This window comes from Heptranchias perlo, chromosome 3 (assembly GCF_035084215.1).
Source record: "Heptranchias perlo isolate sHepPer1 chromosome 3, sHepPer1.hap1, whole genome shotgun sequence".
NCBI lineage: Eukaryota > Metazoa > Chordata > Chondrichthyes > Hexanchiformes > Hexanchidae > Heptranchias > Heptranchias perlo.
This window is the reverse complement of record NC_090327.1, coordinates 100,500,649-100,528,637: the sequence shown is the minus strand read 5'-3', so window position 1 is coordinate 100,528,637 and position 27,989 is coordinate 100,500,649. Positions and strand designations below refer to the sequence as shown.

Sequence of the window (27,989 nt, the reverse complement as noted above, 5' to 3'; positions counted from 1 at the left end):
CTCATCTGTGTGCTCAGGTAGATGAAAAAGATGTCATGTCACCATTTGAAGAAGAGCAGGTAAGTTTTCCCAGTGTCACTGTAATCATTTATCTCACTACTATTTGTGAGACTTTGCTGCATGGAAATTGGCTGATGCATTTTGCTACTTTACAACAATGATTACACTTCAAAAGTACCTCATTAGATATTAAGTGCTTTGGGAGGTCATGAAAGTAGCCATATAAATGCAGCTTTTTGTGAGCACAATGGTGGCACAGCCAAAGATGCACTGGTACACCTTGCACTGCGAGTGTGGGGATGGGACTCCCCCAGGGTATTTTCTGAGATCTCCTCATTTTAAATAGTTATGAAGTGGTGCCAACACTGAAAGGGTCCAGAGCTGGGACTTTGGCTGGGGCAGCTGCATACAACAGCTATTACACTTTAAAGCAGCACCTGCACGTCCTGTGTTGTTAAAGTGGGATTGTTCCTCCTTGATTTTTGTTAACATTGCTGAAGATATCTGAGGAGTCAACACGGCCCCAGTGATGCGGAGAACTACTGCCTTTTCAGACAGAGGTCCTGGGATTATGCTCAGGGAGGTGAGACAAAGAGGGAGCTGCCATCTTTGGGCTGGAAGGCCACCCTGCTCAAAAGGTAGCTGCTTGGGAAGAGGTGACAGAACAACAGTTCAAGAAGGCTCACCACTACTTTTTCAAGGGCAACTAGGGATGGGCACTAAATGCCAGCCTTGCCAGCCATGCCCATATCCATTAGAATGATTTTTTAAAAAAAAACAAGTGAACAGGATTTCTGCAGTCAGGAGGTCAACATTTTAGATGTGCAAGAAATTTAACACTTGAAGAAGTTTGTCAAGGTAAGTGTGCACTGAAGACCATTCTTTTCACTAGTCTGGCTTGGCGGCAACACATAGGTTCACCTCCACCAGCTACATACACACATGGGATGCTTTTACTTTTATAGGGAATCTTACTGCCTAACACGAGATCAAGGCAACCCCTATTTATGCATGACACACCCTCCACAATACTAGAATATCTTTCAGTGATGGTGGGCAGGGCCATAAGAAATCTCCAGCAGCACCCACTGCACGTTCTTGCACTCTTGTTCTGGGAGGCACAGTGGCCAATTGCATAGTAATGGCAGGGCTCATGAACAAGTCAGGTACTTGACCTATATCTTCACAATTGCAAGAAAAAGAAGAACAGAAGGGAGAGGTTGACAACTGGTTGCGAGGCACTCACCATCAAGCCCCTAACCAGCTGGAGGAACTAACCTTAAAATGAGTGGGCTGCCACTCCATAGATCCCTTTGGAAAGAGACACGCAGGTGGACAACCTGCAACCTCATGCCAGTACCCATTATTGCTGCTCTTTCTCCCATCTTTCAATTTCCCACACACTTTGGCATTCTGCCTTTTGGAAAGTTAATGAGCGCCAACACATCATAGCACACCATGTTAAAGTGTGAAATATGTTACAAAGAGTGGCTGGCTGATAACAGTAAATGCATCTTTCTATTGTGTTTCCATAGAGATGGCTGAGGATGAGCAGATTGCAAGGCCGAGGCTGTGAGGGCATCTATCTCTCACCACACAGCATCACTCATTTCACCTGCATTGAGCACCAACCCAGGAGTATCCACTTTGGGGGAATCAGATGGAGTCAGAATTAGAGTAGGGAGCGCCATGTGAAACTCACAGCCTGGGTGAAAAGGAACAAGTTGAGATGGCAGCAAGGGAGCTGGAAGGTGTTAGCCAGAGGGCCAATTGCAGGCCACCCTCAGATGCTGAGTTGAAGTGGAGTCATTGGACTCAATTTTGAAATGGTGGCGGGTTTATAGGGGGGGGGGGGGGGGGAGGGTGAAGGTGCGTGTGGCAAACCCGAATAAAAAAACTTACCTTTTCTGACGTGATCGCGATGTAATCGATGGTGATTAAAGTTCTTTCCGGGTTTCGCGTCCAGCAGCCAGCCTGACTGAGGCTGCTGACAGGAGCTGCAACACTGAGAGGGGTGGGGGGGAGAGAAAGAGGGAGAGAAAGATGTCATCCAGCGCTGGAACAGAAGATCAGGGGGGAGAGTGGAAGATCAGGGGGGTGGGAGAGGGGAAGATCATGGGGAAGAGAGGAAGATCGGGCGGGGGAGAGGGGAAGATCGGGGGGGGGAGAGGGGAAGAGCATGGGGAAGAGAGGAAGATCGGGGGGGGTGGGAGAGGGGAAGAGCATGGGGAAGAGAGGAAGATCGGGCGGGGGAGAGGGGAAGATCGAGGGGGGAGAGGGGAAGATCATGGGGAAGAGAGGAAGATCGGGGGGGGTGGGAGAGGGGAAGATCATGGGGAAGAGAGGAAGATCAGGGGGGTGGGAGAGGGGAAGAGCATGGGGAAGAGAGGAAGATCGGGGGGGTGGGAGAGGGGAAGATCATGGGGAAGAGAGGAAAATCGGGGGGGGAGATAGGAAAAACGGGGGGGGGAGAGGGGAAGATCGGGGGGGGAGAGGGGAAGTTCGGGGGGGGAGAGGGGAAGATCGGGGGGGGGAAGAGGGGAAGATCGGGGGGGGGAAGAGGGGAAGATCGGGGGGGGGAGAGGGGAAGATCAGGGGGGGAGAGGGGAAGATCATGGGGAAGAGAGGAAGATGGGGGGAGAGGGGAAGATCGGGGGGGAGAGGGGAAGATCGAGGGGGGAGGGGAAGATCGGGGGGGAGAGGGGAAGATCGGGGGGGAGAGGGGAAGATCGGGGGGGAGAGGGGAAGATCGGGGGGGGAGAGGGGAAGATCGGGGGGAGAGGGGAAGATCGGGGGGAAGAGGGGAAGATCAGGGGGGAGAGTGGAAGATCGAGGGGGAGAGGAGAAGATCGGGGGGGAGAGGGGAAGATCAGGGGGAAGAGGAGAAGATCGGGGGGAGAGGAGAAGATCGGGGGGGGAGAGGGGAAGATCGGGGGGAAGAGGGGAAGATCGAGGGGGAGAGTGGAAGATCAAGGGGGGAGAGGGGAAGATCAAGGGGGCAGAGGGGAAGATCGGGGGAAGAGGGGAAGATCAGGGGGGAGAGTGGAAGATCGAGGGGGGAGAGGGGAAGATCGGGGGGGGGGAGAGGGGAAGATCGGGGGGGGAGAGGGGAAGATCAGGGGGGGGAGAGGGGAAGATCAGGGGGGAGAGTGGAAGATCGAGGGGGGAGAGGAGAAGATCGGGGGGAAGAGGGGAAGATCGGGGGGAAGAGGAGAAGATCGGGGGGAGAGGAGAAGATCGGGGGGGGAGAGGGGAAGATCGGGGGGAAGAGGGGAAGATCGAGGGGGAGAGTGGAAGATCAAGGGGGGAGAGGGGAAGATCAAGGGGGCAGAGGGGAAGATCGGGGGAAGAGGGGAAGATCAGGGGGGAGAGTGGAAGATCGAGGGGGGAGAGGGGAAGATCGGGGGGGGGGAGAGGGGAAGATCGGGGGGGAGAGGGGAAGATCAGGGGGAAGAGGAGAAGATCGGGGGGAGAGGAGAAGATCGGGGGGGGAGAGGGGAAGATCGGGGGGAAGAGGGGAAGATCGAGGGGGAGAGTGGAAGATCAAGGGGGGAGAGGGGAAGATCAAGGGGGCAGAGGGGAAGATCGGGGGAAGAGGGGAAGATCAGGGGGGAGAGTGGAAGATCGAGGGGGGAGAGGGGAAGATCGGGGGGGGGGAGAGGGGAAGATCGGGGGGGGAGAGGGGAAGATCAGGGGGGGGAGAGGGGAAGATCAGGGGGGAGAGTGGAAGATCGAGGGGGGAGAGGAGAAGATCGGGGGGAAGAGGGGAAGATCGGGGGGAAGAGGGGAAGAGGGGAAGATCGGGGGGAGAGTGTAAGATAGGGGGGAAAGAAGGGAAGATCAGGGGAGAGAGTGGAGATCAGGGGGAGAAGAGGGGAGGATCGGGGGGAGTGGGTAAGCTCTGGGGGGGGGGAGAAGGGAAGATCGAGGGAGGGGGAGAGGGGAAGATCAGGGGGAGAAGAGGGGAGGATCGGGGGGGAGCGGGGAAGCTCGGGGGAGAGGGGAAGATCGGGGAGGGGAGAGGGGAAGTTCATGGGGCAATCAGGGGAGGGGGAAGATCGGGGAGATATCGGGGGGAGAGGGGAAGATCAAGGGGACATCGGGGGGAGAGGGGAAGATCGGGGGGAGAGGGGAAGATTGTGGGGACATCGGGGGGAGAGGGGAAGATGGGGGGACATCGGGGGGAGAGGGGAAGATGGGGGCACATCGGGGGGGTGGGGGAAGTTCAGGAAATCGGAGAGAGACATCGGGGGCTGAGAGGGATATTGGAGAGGGACATCGGGGGAAGAGGGGGAGATCGGAGAGGGAGACATCTGGGGCTGAGAGGGACATCACAGAGGGAGACATTGGACATCGGAGCAGGTTGGAAAGGTAGGTTGATTTTTTGTTTTAACTTTATGCAATGGTTTTTTAATTTAATTTATTTAGTTTATTTTTGCCTGATCTGGCCCTTCACGTCTGGTTTTACCAGGCGTAAATCGAAAGCCATAGGAAAGCTGCCCAGGTAAGTTAAAAATCATTCTGATTACCTAATATGTCACAAGTAAAGTACTTTAAGTACCTCAGTTCTTTAACTATCATCCCGCTGGCTTTAACTGCCGGCAGCACTTCTGGATTCGGGAAGCACGCATGCACGCTGGCGCGTCTGTGGGAAACTCAGAAGTCGGCGGGTTGAAGCCGGCTTCCGAACCAGCTCTGAATTTTTGCAATTTTCACAGCCCCCACCCCCCCCCTCCCCCAAAAGCACCCGCAATTTAAGTTTAAAATTGAGCCCATTGTTGCTATTAAAGGCAAACGTGGCAGCCATTTTGAGCAAAACAAGGCCTCACAAACAGAAATGAGATGAATGACTGGTTAATCTGTTCTTGGTGGTGTTGTTTGAGGGAAGTGTTGTCCAGGAGACTGAGATAGCTCGCTGCTCTTCTTGAAATAGTGACAAAGACTATTTAACATCAAACTGAATAGATAGATAGGGCCTTAGTTTGACACCTCATCCAAAGGACAGCCCCTATGGCAATGCATCACTCCTCAGAACTGTACTGAAGTACGGCCTACTTCTAATAAATTGAAGTCATTTTTTACATATGAAAAACTTGAATTATCCAGCAATTCCAATTAACCAGCTTCAAATTAAGAGGAAACAATGGTATCAGCGTAGATTATGTGCTCAAGTTCTGGAAGATCTAAATTGTAGGACCTAAAGACAGAACATTTAATATCTATTACCAAAACCACAAGAACCTGAAGAGGTGTTGCCTTAAAGGTTGGTCATGTTTCTGTTCTCCTCGGCTTTTTTTCTTCTGTAAGATGGGGCAAGCGTCACCGTTTTTAATTATTAATTCTATATTTTTAATTATTATGTGTTATCATTATTCTAGCATCATGTTTTAGCATAATTTCCTCTTCCACAATCTTTTGTATTCTTAAAACTTTGCTTACTTTGTTGATTCTAAAAAGCCACTGCCTCTCCACCGCCTTTTGTCGTGCTGCTTATTCTTGCTGTGGTGCCAAAAAACAATTGCTTTGATTTGTTCAATGTATTCCTTGACTAGAATGTACAATTCTGTCCAACTGGAAGTTTTTTTGTATTAGAATTTGTGCTCAGTTACCATTTTATGCTTTAATTTGGTCTTAAATCTAAGGAAGGTGCCAGTGTATAGGGACAGATTTACTGCAGCTATAATGTTTTGGAGTGTTTGCATGTCCGATAGACTTTGAGCTGTATTGACCTGGCATGTAGTAAAACCTCACCAGGAAAATCCAACACAGTGTGTTTGCATAAGCTTTCAGTGCTGTTAAATATACTGAAAGACAGAAAACCAGTTTTGACATCAAAAGTGCCTCCCCTTCCTGGAAGGAAGAGTCAGCATGGGTTCGATGGGGCGTGTGAAAATTGATGACCTGTTAATCTAGCAAGTGCATTTTTGGCACATTTCCTCCTCTGATCTTTCTCAGATGAGTGTGATTGAGTAGATTTCTACATAAGGTGGAGTTTCTGGGTTAGTCATCTGCCAAATGCAGATAGTGAGGTAGTGGAGGAACAATTGCCTTTGTCAGACTGAAGCACATTGTAAAACTCACACATCCGGAAACCTTTGGGGACGTCTCATCAAGCGATAACCTGAATCCTTTGTACATTATCTGTATTTCTTTACTTATAATGCAACCCTTTCACCTGCTGCTAAGAGATACTGTCAGTCACAATTTTCCCAGCCATGAATTGGAAGATAATAGTTGTAGTTGTGCTCTTGGATCAACCTTTACTGATAGTAGTGGAAAGATGTTTTTTCATTATTTATGGCGATGCTCCTTTCTCATTGGACCTCGAGTACCAAATTACAGGCATAATGATGTTACAAGGCCCATTGATTAAAGCACATGCAGTCTTTGGACCAGACTGACACTACAGAATGATTCTGTAATTTATTTCTTTGCATGTTTTCAAGATTAGGAATAGAAACACAGAATGCTCTATAAGGAAATTATTCAGGTTGGAGCAAGATGGAATACAAAGTACATTTTTGCACCCCCCATTATTATTCTAATAGTGGATGGTTTACAATTTGTGCTTTCATATCATCAGCATAATTTATTATTGCCTTTAAATCTATTCCCTGATTGGTACTTCTAGTTAATATGAACTAACATTGATATGACACCACACATTTGTGACAGCTTTCGGGATAAATAACCTTGTACTGGATCTGTCATCTTTAACTAATGCAGCTTTTCACACCAGGTTGTCTGCAAGAACAGGCCAATACAAATAAAAAACTGAAAGTAGTCGGACAAGAGAACAACAGTTCCAACCAGATATTCAAGAGACCTGTCACTGGGACATTTAAAATGCTCCTATACTTCTTCCTCCTGAAACAGTCACATTGTAGAATCATAGTATCGTAGAATCATAGGGGGTTAAATTGGATGGCCCCCGAAAACGTACGTGGGGAACGCAGTACGTGATTAACCTGCGCCCGTTCATTGCATTGCAGGCAGTACGTTAAATTGGTGTGGCCTGCTGTTTTAAATGATTGCTGCGTGCAGCCAACATTACCTGTGCTGTTCATTGGCTGCATGCATCAACAGGGGGCCCGATATTGTGAGTGGCTTGCGCTACTTAAAAGCAGCCTGTACGTCTTAAAGGGGAGGTGCATTGTGACTGCAAGAAATGGTAGAAGTCAATTGTGAACTGAATCTGTGCTGCAATATATTGAAGAATGGCCGAACATACGAAAGAGCGTGCACCAAGGTTCTCTGATAATGCACGGGAGGCCTTGGTGCAAGAAGTGGGGAGAAGGAGGGACATCCTGTATCCACAAGGGGGCAGGAGGACGTCCAGAAATATGCTTAGGAGACAGTGGGAAGAAGTAATGGAGGAGGTCAATGCCAGGAGCATAGCCCCAAGAACATGGATGCAGTGTAGGAAGAAATTCAATGATCTGACATGAGTTGTCAAGGTGAGTGAATTCAATCTTAAAATGGCATATTCTACCAACTGCACCACTAGCCTCATCCACTGCTCAATTCACGACACTCCCATCACCCACCTACCAACAATCTCTATCAATCACCCTTCAATTCATTTGCTTTACCTCACCCTCACACACTTAGCACTGTTGCAAGCTGCACACCCACAACTCACAGGTCACACACAAACTGGCAGCTGTTTAACTATGACCCAAACATCACCCAAACATATTGCAGGACACTCACTGAGACATTTCCCTCTTTCTTGCTGGAGAAGGTGACGCCCATGGAGGAGACAGTGCTGGCCATCGTGGGAAGGGGCATTGCTGAGGCCGTGGCTACTGGCAGCGCTGGAGGGATCGTGATGAGGGTCTCTGCATATCTAAAACTTCTTCTCTCTTCCCACTTCTCCCTCATCCCTAATCTTTTCTGACTCACGTGCTGCAGATGGTGTGAGCACGCACGTCTTACTTTCTCCTCTCCCCTCACCACAACCCAACCTTTGTCCCTTTTTCATTTCAGATACTGAAGAACTGGAACCTGCCCTGTCAGAGGAGGCAAAGGAAGAAGACAGTGATGATGAAGAGCCATCATCACTCGATCTTGCACTCGCAGCCATCAGCTCAGAGACTGACACTGCACGTCCTTTAGAGGGTAGGATAGAGGAGGGATCTGCACATAACGAGATACCAGGCACAAGTGCACAGGAGCCAGGGTGGGGGGAAAAGATACCGCAGATGCCAGCTCGCCAGAGGGCGAGGTCGCTCACTAGTTCTGCTGCAGAGGATTCAGATGAGGACTTCGATGGGCCAGGCTACAGAAGAAGGCTCACGGATGTACACAATCAAAGGCGTGGTGCACGGGAAAGCCTGCCAGAAAGCCTGCGCAAAATGTCAAGGGGCATGGAGGAGTCCAGCTCCAACTTGGCACAGGGCTTTGCGGAGAGCTTGGAGCCCATCCTTTCCCACATGGAACGGGTGCTCACCTCCATCAATACATCTGTGGCACCCACCATGATGCATTGTCTGATGACTGATGTCTGCTTCCATCAAACGTCTGACTGCTGCTTTGGAAGCTCTGACTGCTGCTATCATGGCTCTGGGTTCCACTGTGGAACGGGGCTTCCAAGGTGTCTCAGCCATCCAGCAATCTGTTCTCCAGCAGATCACCAGGATTGCTGTGGCATGGCCCTGGGAGAGTGGCACTGGCTCCATGGAACAGGAACCTGCTGTCCTATCTTAGGATGACAGCTTTCCTGACGGGATGTGGGCGTCGCTGGCGAGGCCAGCATTTATTGCCCATCCCTAATTGCTCGAGAAGGTGGTGGTGAACCGCCTTCTTGAACCGCTGCAGTCCGTGTGGTGACGGTTCTCCCACAGTGCTGTTAGGAAGGGAGTTCCAGGATTTTGACCCAGCGACGATGAAGGAACGGTGATATATTTCCAAGTCGGGATGGTGTGTGACTTGGAGGGGAACGTGCAGGTGGTGTTGTTCCCACGTGCCTGCTGCCCTTGTCCTTCTAGGTGGTAGAGGTCGCGGGTTTGGGAGGTGCTGTCGGAGAAGCCTTGGTGAGTTGCTGCAGTGCATCCTGTGGATGGTACACACTGCAGCCACATTGCGCTGGTGGTGAAGGGAGTGAATGTTTAGGGTGGTGGATGGGGTGCCAATCAAGCGGGCTGCTCTGTCCTGGATGGTGTCGAGCTTCTTGAGTGTTGTTGGAGCTGCACTCATCCAGGCAAGTGGAGAGTATTCCATCACACTCCTGACTTATGCCTTGTAGATGGTGGAAAGGCTTTGGGGAGTCAGGAGGTGAGTCACTCGCCGCAGAATACCCAGCCTCTAACCTGCTCTTGTAGCCACAGTATTTATAAGGCTGGTCCAGTTAAGTTTCTGGTCAATGGTGACCCCCAGGATGTTGATGGTGGGGGATTCGGTGATGGTAATGGTGTTGAATATCAAGGGGAGGTGGTTAGACTCTCAAATCCCACTCAGCTGAGTACTGCAGGTGCCTCCAGAGTGGTCCAGGCAGCGGAAGTGTTGCATGAGGACGCCTATGTTGTGCTCTGTGATGTTCCGTGTGGCAGTATGGCTCCCATTGTGGGCCTGCTGTGCAAGTGTGCGTGGGTTCCTGACCAGAGTCATGAGCCATAACACGAGGGGATAACCCTTGTCGCCCAGTAGCCAGCCTTTGACTTGCTGTGCTGGTTGAAATACAGGTGGAACAGAGGACTGCCGCAGGATGAACGAATCATGACGGCTGCCAGGATAGCGGGCATTGACCTGCGTGATGCGCTGCATGTGGTCACACACCAGCTGTACATTGAGGGAGTGGAGTCCCTTTCTGTTGATGAATATGGCTGAGTGCAGATGTGGAGCACACAAGGCATTGTGGGTGCAGTCAATGGCACCCTGCACCATGGGGAAACCTGCAATCTGAGCAAATCCTCGTGCTCGCTCCTCCTGCTTGTCTCTAGCAAGAGGGAATAAAATGAATGTGTTTCTCATTGCATAGAGAGCCACAGTGACCTCCCCTATACAGCAGTGCACTGCAAACTGTTGCTTATATCTCCAGCAGCAGCCTGAAAGGAGCCAGAGGTATAAAAATTAAGAGCCGCTGACACCTTGACAGCCATAGGCAATGCTGTCCTTGCCCTGCTTTGAGGCTGCAGTTGTGGCTGCAACAGTTGACAGATTTAAGTCACGACCTCTTTAGTGAACCACAGACGTCAGATGCACTGGTTGTCGCTGAGGTTGAGGTAAGAGAATTGCTCCCTGAAGACCCTCTGCGGATATGGCCTCCTGATGAGAGCCCTGCTGCTCCTCCTTCTTCTCCTCCCTCTTCTAGCAGCTTGTCCTGCTCTGTGTCGTCTCTTTTCATTCTCCCAGTCATGTTCAATTCCCAGAGGAAGGCCTACCAGGCCACCCATGTCTGGAAGCAACTTTTTTCAGCACAATATTTTAAATGACGCAAAAAGTACTACAAGACCAGCCAGACAACTCTCTATAGAGTATTGAAACTTTAGTCAAGTATAGGAAACTTACAAAAACGTGTGTGATTGCATCAGCAGCCAGAAGAAATAATCCAGCAACTAACCTGTTAGTACTTCATGATCCCTTTAACTAGCACAGGTAGCGGGGTCGGCCGGGGAGGTCCTTCATGCTGTTGAAGACCCCAATGAGCAGTGCAAGGTTAAGACAGGCTGGAGTGTGGAGCTGCAAAATGGCTTCAAATCTGCGTTGTACACTGATTGGCTTCATATTCACCCTACTCTACATGTTGCCGGTGGTGGTTAGGCGCGCGCCCAACCCCTTTACCAAGATAGTGTCCTGCGAACTTCTCATCATGCCTGTGCCGGCTCTTTGAAAGAGCTATCTAATTAGCCCCACTCCCCTGCTCTTTCCCCATAGCCCTGCAAATTTTTTCCCTTCAAGCATTTATACAATTCCCTTTTGAAAGTTACAATTGAAACTGCTTCCACCACCTTTTCAGGCAGCGCATTCCAGATCATAACAACTCGCTGTGTTAAAAAAAATCCTCATGTCACCTCTGGTTCTTTTGCCAATCACCTTAAATCCGTGTCCTCTGGTTACTGACCCTTCTGCCACTGGAAACAGTTTCTCCTTATTTACTCTATTAGAACAGTTCATGATTTTGAACACCTCTATCAAATCTCCTCTGAACCTTCTCTGCTCTAAGGACAAAACCCCAGCTTCTCCACATAACTGAAGTCCCTCAGCCCTGGTACCATTCTACTAAATCTCTTCTGCACCCTCTCTAAGGCCTTGACTTCCTTTCTAAACGTGGTGCCGAGAATTGAATTGAGGCCTAACCAGTGCTTTATAAAGGTTTAGTATAACTTCCTTGCTCTTGTACTCTATGCCTTTATTAATAAAGCCCAGGATCCCGTATGCCTTTTTAATAGCCTTCTCAACTTGTCCTGCCACCTTCAAAGATTTGTGTACATACACCCCCAGGTCTCTCTGTTCCTGCACCTCCTTTAGAATTGTACCATTTAGTTTATATCGCCTCTCCTCATTCTTCCTACTAAAATGTATCACTTCACACTTCTCTGCACTAAATTTCATCTGCCATGTGGCTGCCCATTTCACCAGCCTTTCTATATCTCCCTGAAGTCTGTTACTATCCTCCACATTGTTTACTACATTTCCAAGTTTTATGTCATCTGCAAACTTTGAGATTATGCCCTCTATGCCCAAGTTCAGGTCATTAATATACATCAAAAAGAACAATGGTCCTAATACCGACCCCTGGGGAACACCACTGTATGTGTCCCTCCAGTCTGAACAACAACTGTTCACCACTATTCTCTGCTTTCTGTCCCTTAGCCAATTTTGTATCCATGCTGCCACTATCCCTTTAATCCCATGGGCTTTAATTTTGCTAACAAGTCTATTATGTGGTACTCAGTCAATCGCCTTTTGAAAGTCCATATACACAACATCAACTGCACTACCCTCATCAACCCTCTCCATTACTTCATCAAAGAACTCAATCAAGTTAGTCGAACACAATTTGTCTTTAACAAATCCATGATGACTTTCAGTTACTAGCCCATAATTTTCCAAGTGCCAATTACTTTTTTCCGATTATTGTCTCAAAAAGTTTCCCCATCATCAGCGTTAGACTGACTGGCCTGTAGTTGCCGAGTTTATTGCTCACCCCTTTTTTGAACAGGGTTGTAACATTTGCAATCCTCCAGTCCTCCAGCACCGTCCCCATATCTAAGCAGGATTGGAAGATTATGGCCAGAGCCTCCGCAATTTCCACCCTTCCTTCCCTCAGTAACCTAGGATGCATCCCATCTGGATCAGGTGACTTTTCTACTTTGAGGACTGCCAATTTTTTAAGTACCTCCTCTTTATCTATTTCTATCCTATCCAATGTCATTACTACCTCCTCCTTTACTGCTACATTGGCAACATTCTTTTCTCTAGTGAAGACCGATGCAAAGTACTCATTTAGCACCTCAGCCATGCCCTCTACCTCTACATGAAGATCTCCTTTTTGGTCCCTGATCGGCCTCAGCCTTCCTGTGACTACCTTTTTACTATTTATATGTTTATAAAAGACTTTTGGGTTCCCTTTCATGTTAGCTGCTAATCTATTCTCATAGCCTCTCATGGCCCCTCTTATTTCCTTTTTTAGATCTCCTCTGTACTTCCTGTATTCAGCCTGGTTCTCTTACTATATTATGAACCTTATATTTGTCTTAAGTCTCCTTTTTCAGTTCATTTTAATCTCTATATCTTCAGTCATCCAGCTCTAGCTTTAGATGCCCTTCTTTCCCCCCTCGTGGGATTGTGTCGACGCTGTACCCGAACGATCTCCTCTTTGAAAGCCTCCCATTGTTCAATTACTGTTTTGCCTACCAATTTTTGATTTCAATCCACCAGGACAAGATCCCTTTTTAATTCACTGAAATTAACCCCCCTCCAGTTGAGTATTTTTATGCTCGATTTTTCTTTGTCCTTTTCTATGACTATTCTAAACTTGATGATATTGTGATCACTGTTACCCAAATTGTCTCCCACTGAAACATGCTCCACCTGCCCCACTTCATTCCAGAGAACTAGATCCAGCTCTGCTTCCTTCCTCATTAGGCTGGAAACACACTGATCAAGAAAGTTCTGTTGTGCACATATCAGGAATTCCTCCCTCTCTTTGTGCTTTACACTATTACTATCCCAGTCTATGATAGGATAATTGAAGACCCTCATTATCATTACTCTATAGTTCTTACATCTTTCTGTAATTTGCCTGCAAATTTGCTCTTCTATCTCCTTCCCACTATTTGGGGGCCTATAGTATACACCCAGTAGCGTAATTGCTCCTCTATTGTTCCTTAATTCTAACCAAATAGATTCTATCTTTGACCCCTCAACTACATCATCCCTTTCCAGTGCTATAATAGTTTATTTGATCAATACTGCCAAACCCCTGTTTTTTTCCTTCCCTATCTTTCCTGAATACCTTGTCGGCAGGAATATTAAGTGCGCAATCCTCCCCTTCTTTGAGCCAGGTCTCTGTTATTGCCACTATATCATAGTCCCATGTAGCGACTTGTGCCTGCAGCTCACCAACCTTATTTACCAGGCTATGTGCATTTATACACATGCACTTCAAACCCAATTGCCTTGCATTTGGCCCCTGTCTGATCCCTCCTATTTCTGAACTATTTTTTGCTCTAGTGCCATTTGTCTCTCCCAGTCCTCTGTGCACCTTGTTTCTCCTCTCAAATGTTTTATCCTTGTGCCCATCCCCCTGCCAAATTAGTTTAAACCCTCTCCCACGGCACTAGTTAACCTCCCTGCGAGGACATTGGTGCTAGCTCTGTTGAGGTGCAACCCATTCATCTTGAACAGGTCCCTCCTGACCCAGAATTGGTCCCAATGCCCCAGGAATTTGAAGCCCTCCCTCCTGCACCATTTCTCCAGCCACAGGTTAGCCTTTTTAACCCTACTATTCCTATACTCACTAACATGTGGCACTGGAAGTAATCCAGAGATTACTACCTTTGGGGTCCTGCTTTTTAACTTCCTCCCTAGCTCCTGAAACTCTGACTGCAGGACCTCAACCTTTTCCTTCCCATATCATTTATTCCCACATGGACCACGACTTCTGGCTGTCCCCCTTCCTTCCTCAAAATGTTCTGCACCCTCTCAGTGTTATCCTTACCCTGGCACCAGGGAGGCAACACACCATGCAGAACTCACATCGGCAGCTGCAGAATTACCTGTCGGTCCCCCTGGCGATTGAATCCCCTATAACCACTGCATTCCTACACTTCTTTGTGCGCCACTGTGCAGTCCTTTGCTCCATGGTGCCGTGCTCCGGACTGCACTCCTTCAAGGAATCGTCACCCTCACCCGGTATTCAATACGGAAAATCAGTTAGCGAGTGCCACACTCCTGGAGGATTCCTGCACTGCCTGCCTCTTCCGACCTTGCTGGATGGCCACCCACTTACTGCCCAGAGCTCTCTGTGGCTACGGGGGGTGACCACCTCCTGGAACGTACAATCCAGGAAATTCTCAGCCTCCTGTATGTCCTGCAGTGATTCCATCCGCTCCTCAAGCTCAGAACCTCTGAGCTCGAGCTCGAGCAGCTGGAGGCACTTCCTGCACACGTGGCCATCCAGGGCACCTGAAGCGTCCTGGAGTTCCCACATGGCACAGGAATTGCAGGCAACGGGTTCAGCTGTCCCTCCATTCTTTTTAGTGTCTACTTATATATATATATGCCTCTTATGTTACATATATGTTTTAACTTAATGTCCCTTTAACTCCTATTTATTATTTATTTAATTAATATTTATATATAGATTCTTATCTAATACAATTTCAGATCCCTTTAGTGTTAGTTTATTTTACGTCCTTAGATCTAATGAACTTATCTGATTATTTATTTATATATTTCCTTGTTTAACTACTGGTAAATGGATTTAATGTGGTTTGTAATTAGTAAGTAATTAATTTATCTGATTACTTTTAACTATTTCTTAATCTACTTGCCCTTTTATTCTGGGATTCTCAGAGCTCCTTCTTTTCTGTCACTTTCTCAAATTCTCCCGGTGTTTGTTTTATGTCTCAGGCCTCTGTAAAGTAAGATTGAAACATCAAAGGCTATTGTAATGCAGATATATATTTACAAAAACAATAAATGGTGGGGACAGTACTTTAAACAGAAAGTTATTTCCTTTCCCTTCAAGGTTCTTTGGACTTGACGGGCATCTCCTGAATGAAAAATATTCACCATTGCTAAGCGTAGGAATTACTACTGAAGGCCCCTTATAGCACTGGTATCCAATATTCTCAACGCCGTTGTGTCTGTCAGGGTGCAATTTGCAGAATAATCAGTCAGAAGGTACTGCACCAAATCTACTTACATTACATAAAGAAAGAACTTGCACCTTTCACATCTTTAGGATGTCCCAAAGCGCTTCACAACCACTGAATTACTTTTGGGGGTTGATTTCAACGCCAGGTGGATTTTGGGCAGGTGTTGGAGGGGGGGGATGGGGGGCAGGGTGAGTTGGAAACTCACTCACTGGAGAAAATCTGAGACCCTGCACTAATTTTAACTTGTGGGCGGGAAGTGAGTGGAAATCAGCTGCCAGTTTCCAGAAGAGGGGTTCCAGGAGGGTCTCATGAGAGGGAGGGGATGAGTGTGGGGCAAGGGAGGCGGCAACTTTCCTTGTGGATCCCGGAGGAGCACTCCTGCTTCGGGTCAGCAACTCTGGTTGGACATATTCCTGGAAGTTTCATCACATGACCTTTCACCTCCAACCCTCATGACCTTCTGACGCCGAGGTGATATAAACCTTCAGTAAAAAAAAATCACAGTGCACCATTCAGCACTTGGCAGTCTGGCATTTTGCAATAGAATAAAGGGAATTTAAGTTTAAAAGGAACTTATTTAGTTATATAGAGACAATAAAACACAGTGGCAGCAAAAACATTTCCCAAAATGATTTGTATTTTTTTAACAAAAGTAATGATTTGATTTAAGGTGAGCAAATTATATTACCCACTGCCTTTGTTATCAAAGACCTGAAGGAAGACTTGATGGGCAATTTTCTTGTTGCATGAAGAGCAGAGGCTGATATTGATGTGTCAGCAGATTAGTCAGAGAAACAACTTTCTAGGCGTCAGCTGTTGCTCAATAGTTTCACTTTTGCCTGAGTCAGAAGATTGTGGGTTCAAATCCTACTCCGAAGTCTGAGCACAAAATCCAGGCTGACACTTCAGTGCAGGGACAGTGCACTGTCGGAGATGCCATCTTTCGGATGAGGTGTTAAATCAAAGTCCCATCTGCCTTCTCAGGTGGTTGTAAAGGATCCCATGGCATTATTTCGAAGAAGAGCAGGGGCATTCTCCCCAGTATCCTGGCCAATATTTATCCCTCATTTATCACCAACATCACTAAAACAGATCATCTGTTCATTATCACATTGCTGTTTGTGGCACCCTGCTTTGCGTTAATTGGCTGCCGCGTTTCCTACATTATAACGGTGACGACACTTCAAATGTACTTCATTGCCTGTAAAACACTTCAGGATGTCCTTAGGGAGGTTGTGAATGGTGTTATATAATGATGTGGAGATGCCGGTGATGGACTGGGGTTGACAAATGTAAGGAATCTTACAACACCAGGTTATAGTCCAAGTTTTATTTGAAAATCACAAGCTTTCGGAGGCTTCCTCCTTCGTCAGGTGAAGTGTGTCAGAGAAAAATACCTGGTGATTACAGATAATCTTTCCAACGGGCAGATGGAAAGATTATCTGTAATCACCAGGTATTGTTCTCTGACTATAAATGCGGTAACATTCAAGGAATCCCACACTTCACCTGACGAAGGAGAAAGCCTCCGAAAGCTTGTGATTTTCAAATAAAACTGTTGGACTATAACCTGGTGTTGTAAGATTCCTTACATTTGTCAACCCCAGTCCATCACCGGCATTTCCACATCATTTCTTAGATCTCTCCAGTTGGCCTGCACATCACGTGCATGTGGCCCAGAGGGCTATCCCACTAGATTAAGGCAATCCACATGGTGTCCCATAGTTCTCCAAAACACAGAGTAATCTGGTCATTCCCCGCCTCAGGCAGTCTGAGGGTATTGATGTTGGAACCCTATGACTGCTGTGGCTTGAAGATTCCTTCTCTCTTTTTCAACTGTGACAATGAAGGGCAATTCTGATGTTGTGGGTTTCCTTTGAAGGCTCTTGAAAAGAATTTATGTGAAGATTGCCTTCTGTACAGGCTATGCAACATTGAGTTGGAGTGTTGCTGCCTGTTTCTGAGTCTTGTAACTTTGGGCTTATCATGGAGATGCAGAACCTCGGGGCTGGATTTTCCTCTTTGGGCAGGACTTCCGCCCACCGCTCTGACCCCGTTGTAACCCTGGCCCATTTTCCTGGGTCAGGGATCATTTATAATGCAGGGTGATTTCCCGTCACTGCATCTTAAGGACAGTGGGTGGCCCTACGAGTGGGACCGCCGCTGCAGCCCCCAAAGACGTGGCGTGGGATGTTAAAGAAGCAGAACAGCCCCGAAGATGAACAAATCTATCAGCCTTGTCGGCTTGGCTGAGTCCAAGGCCTATAATGGTAAGTGTATGGGGCAGGAATTAAAGGGAGGGGAGCCCTCTACCAAACCCTCTGCCGCCATTTTGAAAAATCGGGACCTTCCCGCCGATTCGCCAGGCCTACCACCACCTTTCACCAGGGAGCCACAGATAGCAGCTGTAAGAGGGGTGGATAGGAGGAGAATGGGCTGGGAAGCCAAACCCCTCCCACCACCTAGAATTTACATGCAGCAAACAAGGAAAGGGCAGCCAGCCGCGGTCCTGGCATGGGCGGGAAGAAGGAAATGTAGCTCGGCGTGGGGAGGTGGTGATCGGCATTGCTGTCTAATTTTCTCCGTTCACTGCCACTATCCCACCCAACTCTGGGCGGTATCACGGAAGAAGATCCAGCCTTTGGTATCCAGCTCAAGCCAACCTGAACTTCCTCCTTCATATCTGACCTTCCACCTCTGAAGCATTGGCTGCTTCCATCCTGTCTCTCCCCCACTGCTGCTGAGATCCTAATCAGTGCTTTTATTAGCTTAAGGAATATCTACACCAAAATTCTTCACTTGTCTCCCCATCTCCACCTTCCACAAATTACAACGCATCCAGAATGCGGCGGCCCATGTCCCCTCCCTCCCACACCTCATGATCACAATCCTTCACAAGCTCTTCAATCATGGTATAACACGTGTCAGCTTTGGCTCAGTAGCAGCACTCTCGCCTCTGAGTCAGAGGGTCTTTCGGATGAGACACGAAACCAAGACCCCGTCTGTCCTCTCAGGTGGATGTAAAGATCCCATGGTACTATTTGAAGAAGAGTGGGAGAGTTCTTCCCTTGTCCTGGCAGATATTTATTCCTCGACCATCATCGCTAAAACAGATGATTTGGTCATTATATCAGTACTGTTTTTGGGACCTGGCTGTGTGCAAATTGGCTGCCGCAGTTCCCTACAACAGTGGCTACACTTCAAAAGTACTTCATTGGCTGTAAAACGTTTTGGGACATCCTGAGGTTGTGAAAGATTCTGCATAAATGCAAGTCTTTCCTTTCCTTTAGCAGTTTGACAAGAAGCATTTTGTGACCTGCAGAATTTGCATAGACAAGAATTGGAAAGCTTTGCCTTAGCTGACTTCCTGAGGGGATTAAGCTTTTTCTCATCTTCCCCCATGTCCTTTGGGTATTGGAAACAGCACCAATTTGTTGGGCCACCTCCTTCCAAACTGAGTGCACTCTGTGGCAAGACAAAATACTCCTTCTCCGCACATCCAGCAGAAGCATCTCTAAGTTAGCATCCGGAAAGGGAGCTTTTCCAGCCATCTGTACTTTTCTTCAGCAGCACTAGTAAATCGAGTGTAAACTTACATTTTTCCCTTAAAAGTTGGTTAACAAGCAGTTAATGAGTAAAAAAATGTGTTAATGGCGATAAGTGCATTAATGTGCGTTAGACCCAAACCCGTGACCTCCACCACCATGGGAACACCATCACCTTCAAGTACCCCTCCAAGTCACACACCATCTCCGACTTAGACATATATCGCTGTTCCTTCATCGCCACTGGGACGGAATCCTGGAACTCCCTACCTAACAGCACTGAGGGAGTACCTTCGCCACACGGACTGCAGCGGTTCAAGAAGAGAGCAAGGGCAACTAGGGGTGAGCAATAAATGCTGGCCTTGCCAGCGGTGTCCTCATTCCAAGACTGAATTTTTAAGAAAGGACTTATTTGCTACCAACAGCACATTATGTAGCCTGGCCAAAAATTAGTGGCTGAGATTTTCCACTTCTGTGGAATCTCAGCGCATCTTGGTCGTGGCGGGAGTTCTACCCGTCATAATGATGCGCCCCTGCCCCTGACCCCGGCCGATTTTCCGGGATCAGGACTCAGGCACCCACTCCAGGGAAGAAAAACAAGTTTTAAATTATTTTTTAAAAGGAACGCATTAGCCTATGCAATAGAGAGCACTACAATCGATTCTGTAGGCTCTCCGGCCCTTTAATTTTTAAACCCCTCCCCCTTCTCTGCCCATAGCAATGCTGCCCATAGCATTGCTGCCCATAGCAACGCTGCCATAGCAACGCTGCCCATGGCAATGCTGCCAATAGCAACACTGCCATAGCAACGCTGCCCATGGATACGCGGGGTGCCAGTGACACATCAGCATCCCTTGTATCCAGGGCAGCTAACACACAAATGACATAGTATAACGTATTCCCATTATTTGCGTCTAATTTTAATTTGCCCGGCCCATATTTTTATAGCTGTATTATAAAAGTAGGAGGGACAACTGGGAGTTTGGTGGAGCAGTGTAATTCCAGTGGAAAACCTTCCACTAAAACTGACTCCTTAACACAGAATCAGCCTGTGCGCTAACTGTAATGGTCAGCTCAGGTCAATCTCCATCATTCGATCACGTAGCTGATAATGGAGTTAGCTTTATGAATTAGTGTTCCTGGCGCAAAGCTTTGATCCCATCACGATGAAACTCTGCCGCCACGAACACGAAATGTAAAATCTGTGCCAATATCTCAAAATAAAGTTATGATATTCATCATATAATGCAGAAATGTGTGGATTGTCACATAAGGCCGCAAGAAAAAGGTATAAAAAGTGAGTATTGGAACGGATACATAGGATTTGATAAGGTCTGATCAACCTGTATACCAAGCTTGGAACTGTGAGTCCCCCAACTAAACCAGTTGTAATTACTATCTCTTAAGCGTATATTTAAATACTATCGCATATACTGTATTCTCAATAACCTTACTGATTTGAGAAGTAAATCATAAATAAGAACCATTCCTCTAGCAGTAATACACGCAACATATTTCATCTTAATTGTAACTATATTTTAATGAAATATTTGCACCCACTCCCACCCCTACTTGACGATTCACTCCCATTCCTAATTTTCTTCTTTCCTATAAACTGTATGTACTGCATGCTCATTTATCATTAATTACACTAACACTTGCTTTTCTGCAGGAAACTGAGTGCACAGCCCATGGTCTGTCTTCGCTGTGATCAGGCATCTGTCATTACGTACAGTGAGCATTAGGGAATAAACCTACAAAATCATAATCCCACTTATCTCAGCTTTCTTTTGTGTCATTTATATTCTAGCGGTATTCCTGCATTTTATTGCAATAATCTAGGAAGCAGCTCAATAATTATTGAACGGTGCCCTTATTTATTGATGCATGTATTAAATTCAGCCACCTTGTTTGGTTGTCATGGGTGACTCACAGCAGAGCACTGCCTTACTCAGGGCTGCTGATAACAAATGGTTAATGAACCTAAATTAGAATAATAGAATCATAGGAAGGTTACAGCATGGAAGGAGGCCATTCAGTCCATCGAGTCCGCGTCAGCTCCATGCCACAGCAATCCAGCCAGTCCCACTCCCCTGCCCTTTCCCAGTAGCCCTGCAAGTTTTTTCCTTTCAAGTATTTATCCAGTTCCCTTTTGAAGGCCATGATTGAATCTGCCTCCACCATCCCCTCAGCTAGTGCATTCCAGATCCTAACCATTCGCTGTGTAAAAAAGTTTTTCCTTATGTCACCTTTGGTTCTTTTGCCAATCATCTTAAATCTATGTCCTCTGGTCCCTTACCCTTCTGCCAATGGGAACAGTTTCTCTATCTACTCTGTCTAGGCCCTTCATGATTTTGAATACCTCTATCAAATCTCCTCGCAACCTTCTATGTCCCAAGGAGAACAACCCCAGCTTCTCCAGTCTATCCACGTAACTAAAGTCCCTCATCTCTGGAATCATTCCAGTAAATCTCTTCTGCACCCTTTCTAAGGCCTTCACATCTTTCCTGAAGTGCGGTGCCCAGAACTGGACACAATATTCCAGTTGTGGCCGAACCAGTGTTTTATAAATGTTCATCATGACTTCCATACTTTTGTATTCTATGCCTCTATTTATAAAGCCCGGGAGTATGCTTTTTTAACCACTTTCTCAGCCTGCCCTGCCACCTTCAACGATTTGTGCACATATATCCCAGATCTCTCTGTTCTGTACCCTTTTAGAGTTGTGCCCTGTAGTTTATATTGCCTATCCCTGTTCTTCCTACCAAAATGTATCATTTCACATTTTTCTGCGTTAAATTTCATCTGCCACATGTCCACCCATGCCACCAGCCTTTCTATATCCTCTTGAAGTCTCTCACTATCCTCCTCACTGTTTACTACCCTTCCAAGTTTTGTTTCATCTGCAAATTTTGAAATTGTGCCCTGTACAAGTCATATATATATATCAAGTCCAAGTCATATATATATATCAAGAAAAGCAGTGGTCCCAGCACCGGCCTCTGGGGAACACCACTGTACACCTCTCTCCAGTCCGAAAAACAACTGTTCACCACTACTCTCTGTTTCCTGTCCCTTAGCCAATTCTGTATCCATGTTGCTACTGTCCTCTTTATTCCATGGGCTGCAATCTTGATGATAAGCCTACCGTGCAGCACTTTATCAAATGCCTTTTGAAAGTCCATATACACCACATCAACTGAATTGCCCTCATCTACCCTCTCTGTTATCACATCAAAAAACTCTATCAGGTTAGTTAAACACGATTTGCCTTTAACAAATCCATGCTGGCTTTCCCTAATCAATCCACACTCGTCCAAGTGATTGTTAATTCTGACCCGGATTATCGTTTCTAAACGTTTTCCCACCACTGAGGTTAAACTGACTGGCCTATAGTTGCTGGGTTTATCCTTACACCCTTTTTTGAACAAGGGTTTAACATTTGAAATTCTCCAGTCCTCTGGCACCACCCCTTTATCTACAGATGTTTGGAAGATTATGGCCGTAATTTTCACCCTTACTTCCCTCAGCAACCTAGGATGCATCCCATCCAGACCAGGTGACTTATCTACTTTAAGTACAGCTAGCCCTTCAAATACGTCTTCTTTACCAATTTTTAGCCCATCCAATATCTCAACTATATCTTCCTTTACTGAAACTGTGGCAGCATCTTCTTCCTTGGTAAATACAGATGCAAAGTACTCATTTAGTACCTCAGCCACACCCTCTGCCTCCATGAGTAGATCTCCTTTATGGCCCCGAATCAGCCCCACCCCTCCTCTTACTACCCATTTACTGTTTACATGCCTGTAGAAGACTTTTGGATTCCCTTTTATGTTGGCCACCAATCTAGCCTCATACTCTTACTTTGCCCCTCTTACTGCCTTTTTCACTTCCCCTCTGAACTTTCTATATTCTGCCTAGTTCTCACTTGTGTTATCAACCTGACATCTTTCATACGCCCCTTTTTTCCATTTCATCTTGCTCACTATCTCTCTTGTCATCCATGGAGCTCTGGCTTTAGTTGCCCTACCTTTCTGCCTCGTGGGAATGTCCATAGACTGTACCCAAACCATCTCTTTAAAGGCTGCCCACTGTTCAATTACAGTTTTGCCTGCCAATCTTTGATTCCAATTTACCCGGGCCAGATCTGTTCTCATCCCATTGAAATTGGCCCTCCTCCAATTGAGTATTTTTACCTTTTCCATAGCTAATCTAAACCTTATGATACTATGATCACTGCTTCCTAAATGCTCTCCCACTGACACTTGCTCCACTTTGCCCACCTCCTTCCCTAGAACCAAGTCCAGCAATGCCTCCTTCCTCGTTGGGCCGGAAACGTACTGGTCGAGAAAGTTATCCTGAACATATTTCAAAAATTCCTCCCCCTCTTTGTCCCTTATGTTATTGTTATTCCAGTCTATATCAGGATAGTTGTAGTCCCCCGTTATCACTACCCTATAGCTTTTGCACCTCTCCGTAATTTCCCTGCAAATTTTTTCCTCCATATCCTTCCCACTAGTTGGTGGTCTATAGAATACACCCAGTGGTGTAATGGCACCTCTTTTATTTCTTAACTCTAACCAAGTAGATTCCGTCCTTGACCCCTCCAAGACATCCTCTCTCTCCAGCACTACAATATTCTCCTTAATCAATACTCCCACCCCCCTCCTTTCTTTCCTTCCCTATCTTTCCTGAACACCTTGTATCCAGGAATATTTAGTACCCAATCCTGACCTTTTTTGAGCCAGGTCTCCGTTATCGCCATGACATCCTATTCCCATGTGGCTATTTGTGCCTGTAGCTCACCAACCTTGTTTACCACGCTTTGTGTGTTCACACATGCACCGCAAACCTGTCTTAGACTTTCTTGTACTCTCTCTTAATCCGATTCCATCTAATACTGTACTATTACTTGCTCTAGTGCTATTTGTCTCCACCGATCCTTTGTGCCCCTTGTTTCCCTTTTACATTGCTACATCCTGGTGCCCATCCCGCTCACAAATTAGTTTAAACCCCCCACCACAGCACTAGGGAACCTCCCCGCGAGGACATTGGTCCCAGCTCCGTTGAAGTACAACCCATCCGGCCTGTACAGGTTCCACCTTCCCCAGAACTGCCCCAGGGATCTAAAGCCCTCCCTCCTGCACCATCTCTCCAGCCACGTATTCATCTGCTCTATCCTCCTATTTCTATACTTGCTGGCGCGTGGCACCAGGAGTAATCCAGAGATTACTACCTTTGAGGTTCACTTCTTACTCTCTTTCCTAACCGCTAAAAATCTGCCTGCAGGACCTCATCCCTCTTTCTGCCTATGTCGTTAGTACTGATATGGACCATGAGCTCTGGCTTTTCACTCTCCCCCCACAGAATGTTCTGCAGCCGCTCAGTGACATCCTTGACCCTGGCACCAAGAATCACGTCTGTGGCCACAGAAACGCCTGACTGCTCCCCTAACTATAGAATCCCCTATCACTATTACTCTTCTCACCTTTCTCCTCCCACCCCCACCCCCGTACAGCTGAGCCACCCATAGTGCTATGGTCTTGGCTCTGGCTGCACTCCGCAGAGGAACCCTCTCCCTCACCAGTATTCAGAACTGAATACTAGTTAGAGAGCAAGATGCACTCAGGGGACTCCTGCACTACCTGCCTGGTCCTCCTTATCTGTCTGGTGGTCACCCAGTCCTTCTCTGCCTGCACTCTCTTAAGCTGCGGGGTGACTGCCTCTTGAAACGTGCTATGCACGTAGATCTCAACCTCGCAGATGCACTGTAGTGAAACCAACTGCTGCTCAAGCTCCAAAATCCTGAGCTCGAGCTCCTTCTGCTAACGACACTTCCTGCACCTGTGGTTGTCCAGGACACGGGAAGCGTCCTGGAGTTCCCTCGTGGCACAGGCCGTGCATTTGACGGGTCTGAGCTGCCCTGCCATGCCTCGACTTATTAGATTGTTTACTAAACTTAACAAAAATAAATTAAGCCTTAAAAAAAACTCAACAGAGAACGAAACCCTCAGCAGCTACCAGCCAATCAGCTCCTTCCTCTGTTTATTTGGTTTTGATTGGTATTTATTGCCCTTTGCTTTCTTAGCTCCTTTACAAAGGATTTTGGCCCTATAGGTGGGAGATTCTGTTCATTTGCAAGCATGCTCATAACTCAATGGGAGGATCATCTTCAATTTCAGCAATGATGGAAATATGCTGCTTTTCCCTCACAGTTTCTCCAGTGAGATAGGCAGGAAAAGGAGAATATTTTATTCAAAAAGAGTAAGGATTTGTAAGCCCCCGGTAGCATTTATACAGAGCTTTCTTCATGCCTATTTAAATGATGACACCTAGGCCTGGATTTTCCTCAGAGCTGCTCCCACTGCTGTAACTTCACCGGAAGTGTGGTGAAAACTCAGTTTACCAGCTTAAACGGGACTTCTGCCGCACTTCTGCAGAAGTTATGGTGGCGAAGCTGAAGCAGATCTGAGGAAATAGAATTCCCGTTATGCTCAAAAAACAGGGATAACTTGGGAGAACCCGACAGGAAGTTAGATTGGAGAATCACCACACCGGGTCTCCAACCACTTAGTGCCCCATTCACAAGTCTGCTGGTACTTTGTTTTGGTACCAATGGAAACTGTAAATTTGATAATTTTCATATGTAAATGAGGCCCCAGTGTTTGCATGTAAATGAGACCCCATTTTTTATAAAGAAAGAACTTGCATTTATATAACACCTTTCACAACCTCAGGACGTCCCAAAGCTCTTAACAGACAATTAAGTACTTTTGAAGTGTAGTCACTGTTGTAATGTCGGGAAACGCACAATTTGCACACAGCAAGGTCCCACAAACAGCAATGTGATAATGACCAGATAATCTGTTTTAGGGGTGTTGATTGAGGGATAAATGTTGGCCAGAACACCAGGGAGAACTCCCCTGCACTTCTTTGAAAAAGTGCCATGGTATCTTTTATGTCCATATGAATGAGGCTCCAATTTTCATATATAAATTAGGTCCCAATTTTTGTGACCCTAAATTCAGCAGATGCTGCATGTTCTCTGTGCTTTGATGGTGCTTGATTAAGCAAGCCTGGATCTTGTATGAAATTTTTACAACAACAACCTGAACTTACATCATAATCCTCAGAACACTCTACAAGTTAGAGATTGTTAATTGTATCCATGTGATTTATATCAATAATGTTAATTGTATTCAGGTGGTGCATATCAATTGGGGCTCCCTTGTATCCATAGGGAGCTTATCTAGGATGCGGTGTGTGTAATGTTGAGCTCTGTGAATAAAGGTGTGGAAGCAACTGAAGACCAGGTTCTAGTGTTTATCCTTCACCACTGGGCTATCCAATTTAGAACAGAGATGTCGCTGTTATATTATAATGTTTCCTTTACTCTTTTTTACTCTATTTTCACAGATCAGCCCACAGATCAAGCTCCCCTTGTCCCAACGTTGTTTTCACTTGCCTCGATGTCTAGGTAAATTCATAGAGTGCCTGGGGAATGAAGAGAACCCTCTTCAGTTTATTTCAGCTTTCATATGATCTTCCTTTTCTTCAGAAGATGGTAGAATAACACTACATTGCACTTTAAATTCAGCTTTAGCTGCCAAATGTGTTAATAAACAGTAGAGCAACAGGTGAATAACAATAGTAACATAACATGTATTTTACAGTAATTGTTAAGCTGAGCTAGCTCCTTGTATAGTGCAAAAAAAATAGTTCTTGACTGCTGTGCTAAACTATGATATAAATAATATTCTTGCATAACAGTTCTTCTCCCTTTCTCACTTTGTAAGCCTGACTATCTCTCTTCAAAGGTCACACACACACACACACTCCAATTTGAACAAGTCGGATTGATAAATACCTTGAAAAATATGACCAAATAACCAACTGTTAATTTTTTTTAAAAGCTGCCAATTAAACATATATTTAAACAAATCTAACAAGATGTTTATATTTGAATTGAAGATGCCTTTCCCTCAGTTATCCGGCATAGATAAACTGTCTAAAATCTATAACAACTTTATCGAATTAAAGAAACCAATATCGTGCTAAATCTTAGACAAAATGATTTTTTTGTCACAACAGATGCCAAACATGAAAGAGCAACATTTAGTGTGTGTGTGAGTGTGAGTCTGTCTGTGTGTGTGTGTGTGTGTGTGTGTGTGTGTGTAGGGAGAAGGTAGGCTTTTAGGACCATTCAAGACAGAACAGTTCGATTGATCAGTCCCCCTGCGATTGGACTCAATATCCAACTCCTCTATTACTGATGCACTGTGGCTGTTGTGTGTACAATCTACATGATGCACTGCAGCAACTCACCAAGGTTACTTCTACAGTATCTCCCTCCCCTGTGACCTCTACCACCGAGAAGGACAAAAGCAGCAATGTCGTGGGAACACCTTTCCTTACAAGTTGACTGAATTCTCTATCTGACACCATTGTGGGAGTACTATCACCATAAGGACTACAGTGGTTCAAGGAGAAGGCCCACCACCGCCTTCTCAAGGCAATTAAAAAGAAAGAATGACTTGCATTTATATAGGGGTGGGCAATCAATGCACACATGCCAGCATCACCCACATACAGAGAAGAAATAATAAAAAGGAGGATTTTGAAGGCATGGAGGGAGGTGAAGTGATTTTCAAAGAGAATTCCAGAGGGCCGGAGAGTAGTGACTGAATGTTCGGTTTCTGATGTTGGAGGGAGTGGCAGATGAGGTAATCTGGAGTCGGTGGAGTGGAGGGTGCAGGCAGGAACATATGGATGTAGACAAACACACAGATTTTACTCTGCACTTCTCGATGTCAGTATATCTGAGATCAGGAGCCTAATATATAGGGAATCACAGATATGACCCCACATCATCAATACTATCTTAAATATAGCTTACTTAAGTTCAAAGTCCAAAAAACAAAATGAGCTCTTCCGATGCACACCTTCACATGGGCCTGAATTCCCGGTGCAAACTTCTGCATCGGAAGCACGAAAGAAAGCAAGAGCTTGCATTCATATAGCAACGTTCACACCTTCAGGATGTGCTAAAGTACTTCACCGCCAATTAATTACTTCTGAAGTGGAGTCACTGTTGTATTGTTAGGCAAGTGTAACA

General features: G+C 46.3%; 1 long non-coding RNA gene across 1 annotated transcript in view; it reads left to right on the top strand.

Annotated features, from left to right (window-relative positions):
• LOC137306966 (uncharacterized) overlaps positions 1-26,597 on the top strand; it is a 58,622-nt gene extending 32,025 nt beyond the window's left edge. Inside the window, exon 3 of the long non-coding RNA XR_010958980.1 lies at positions 26,291-26,597. This is a non-coding gene — a long non-coding RNA (uncharacterized lncRNA). The remainder of the gene's footprint in view (positions 1-26,290) is intronic.
• Positions 26,598-27,989: the final 1,392 nt, after the last annotated feature.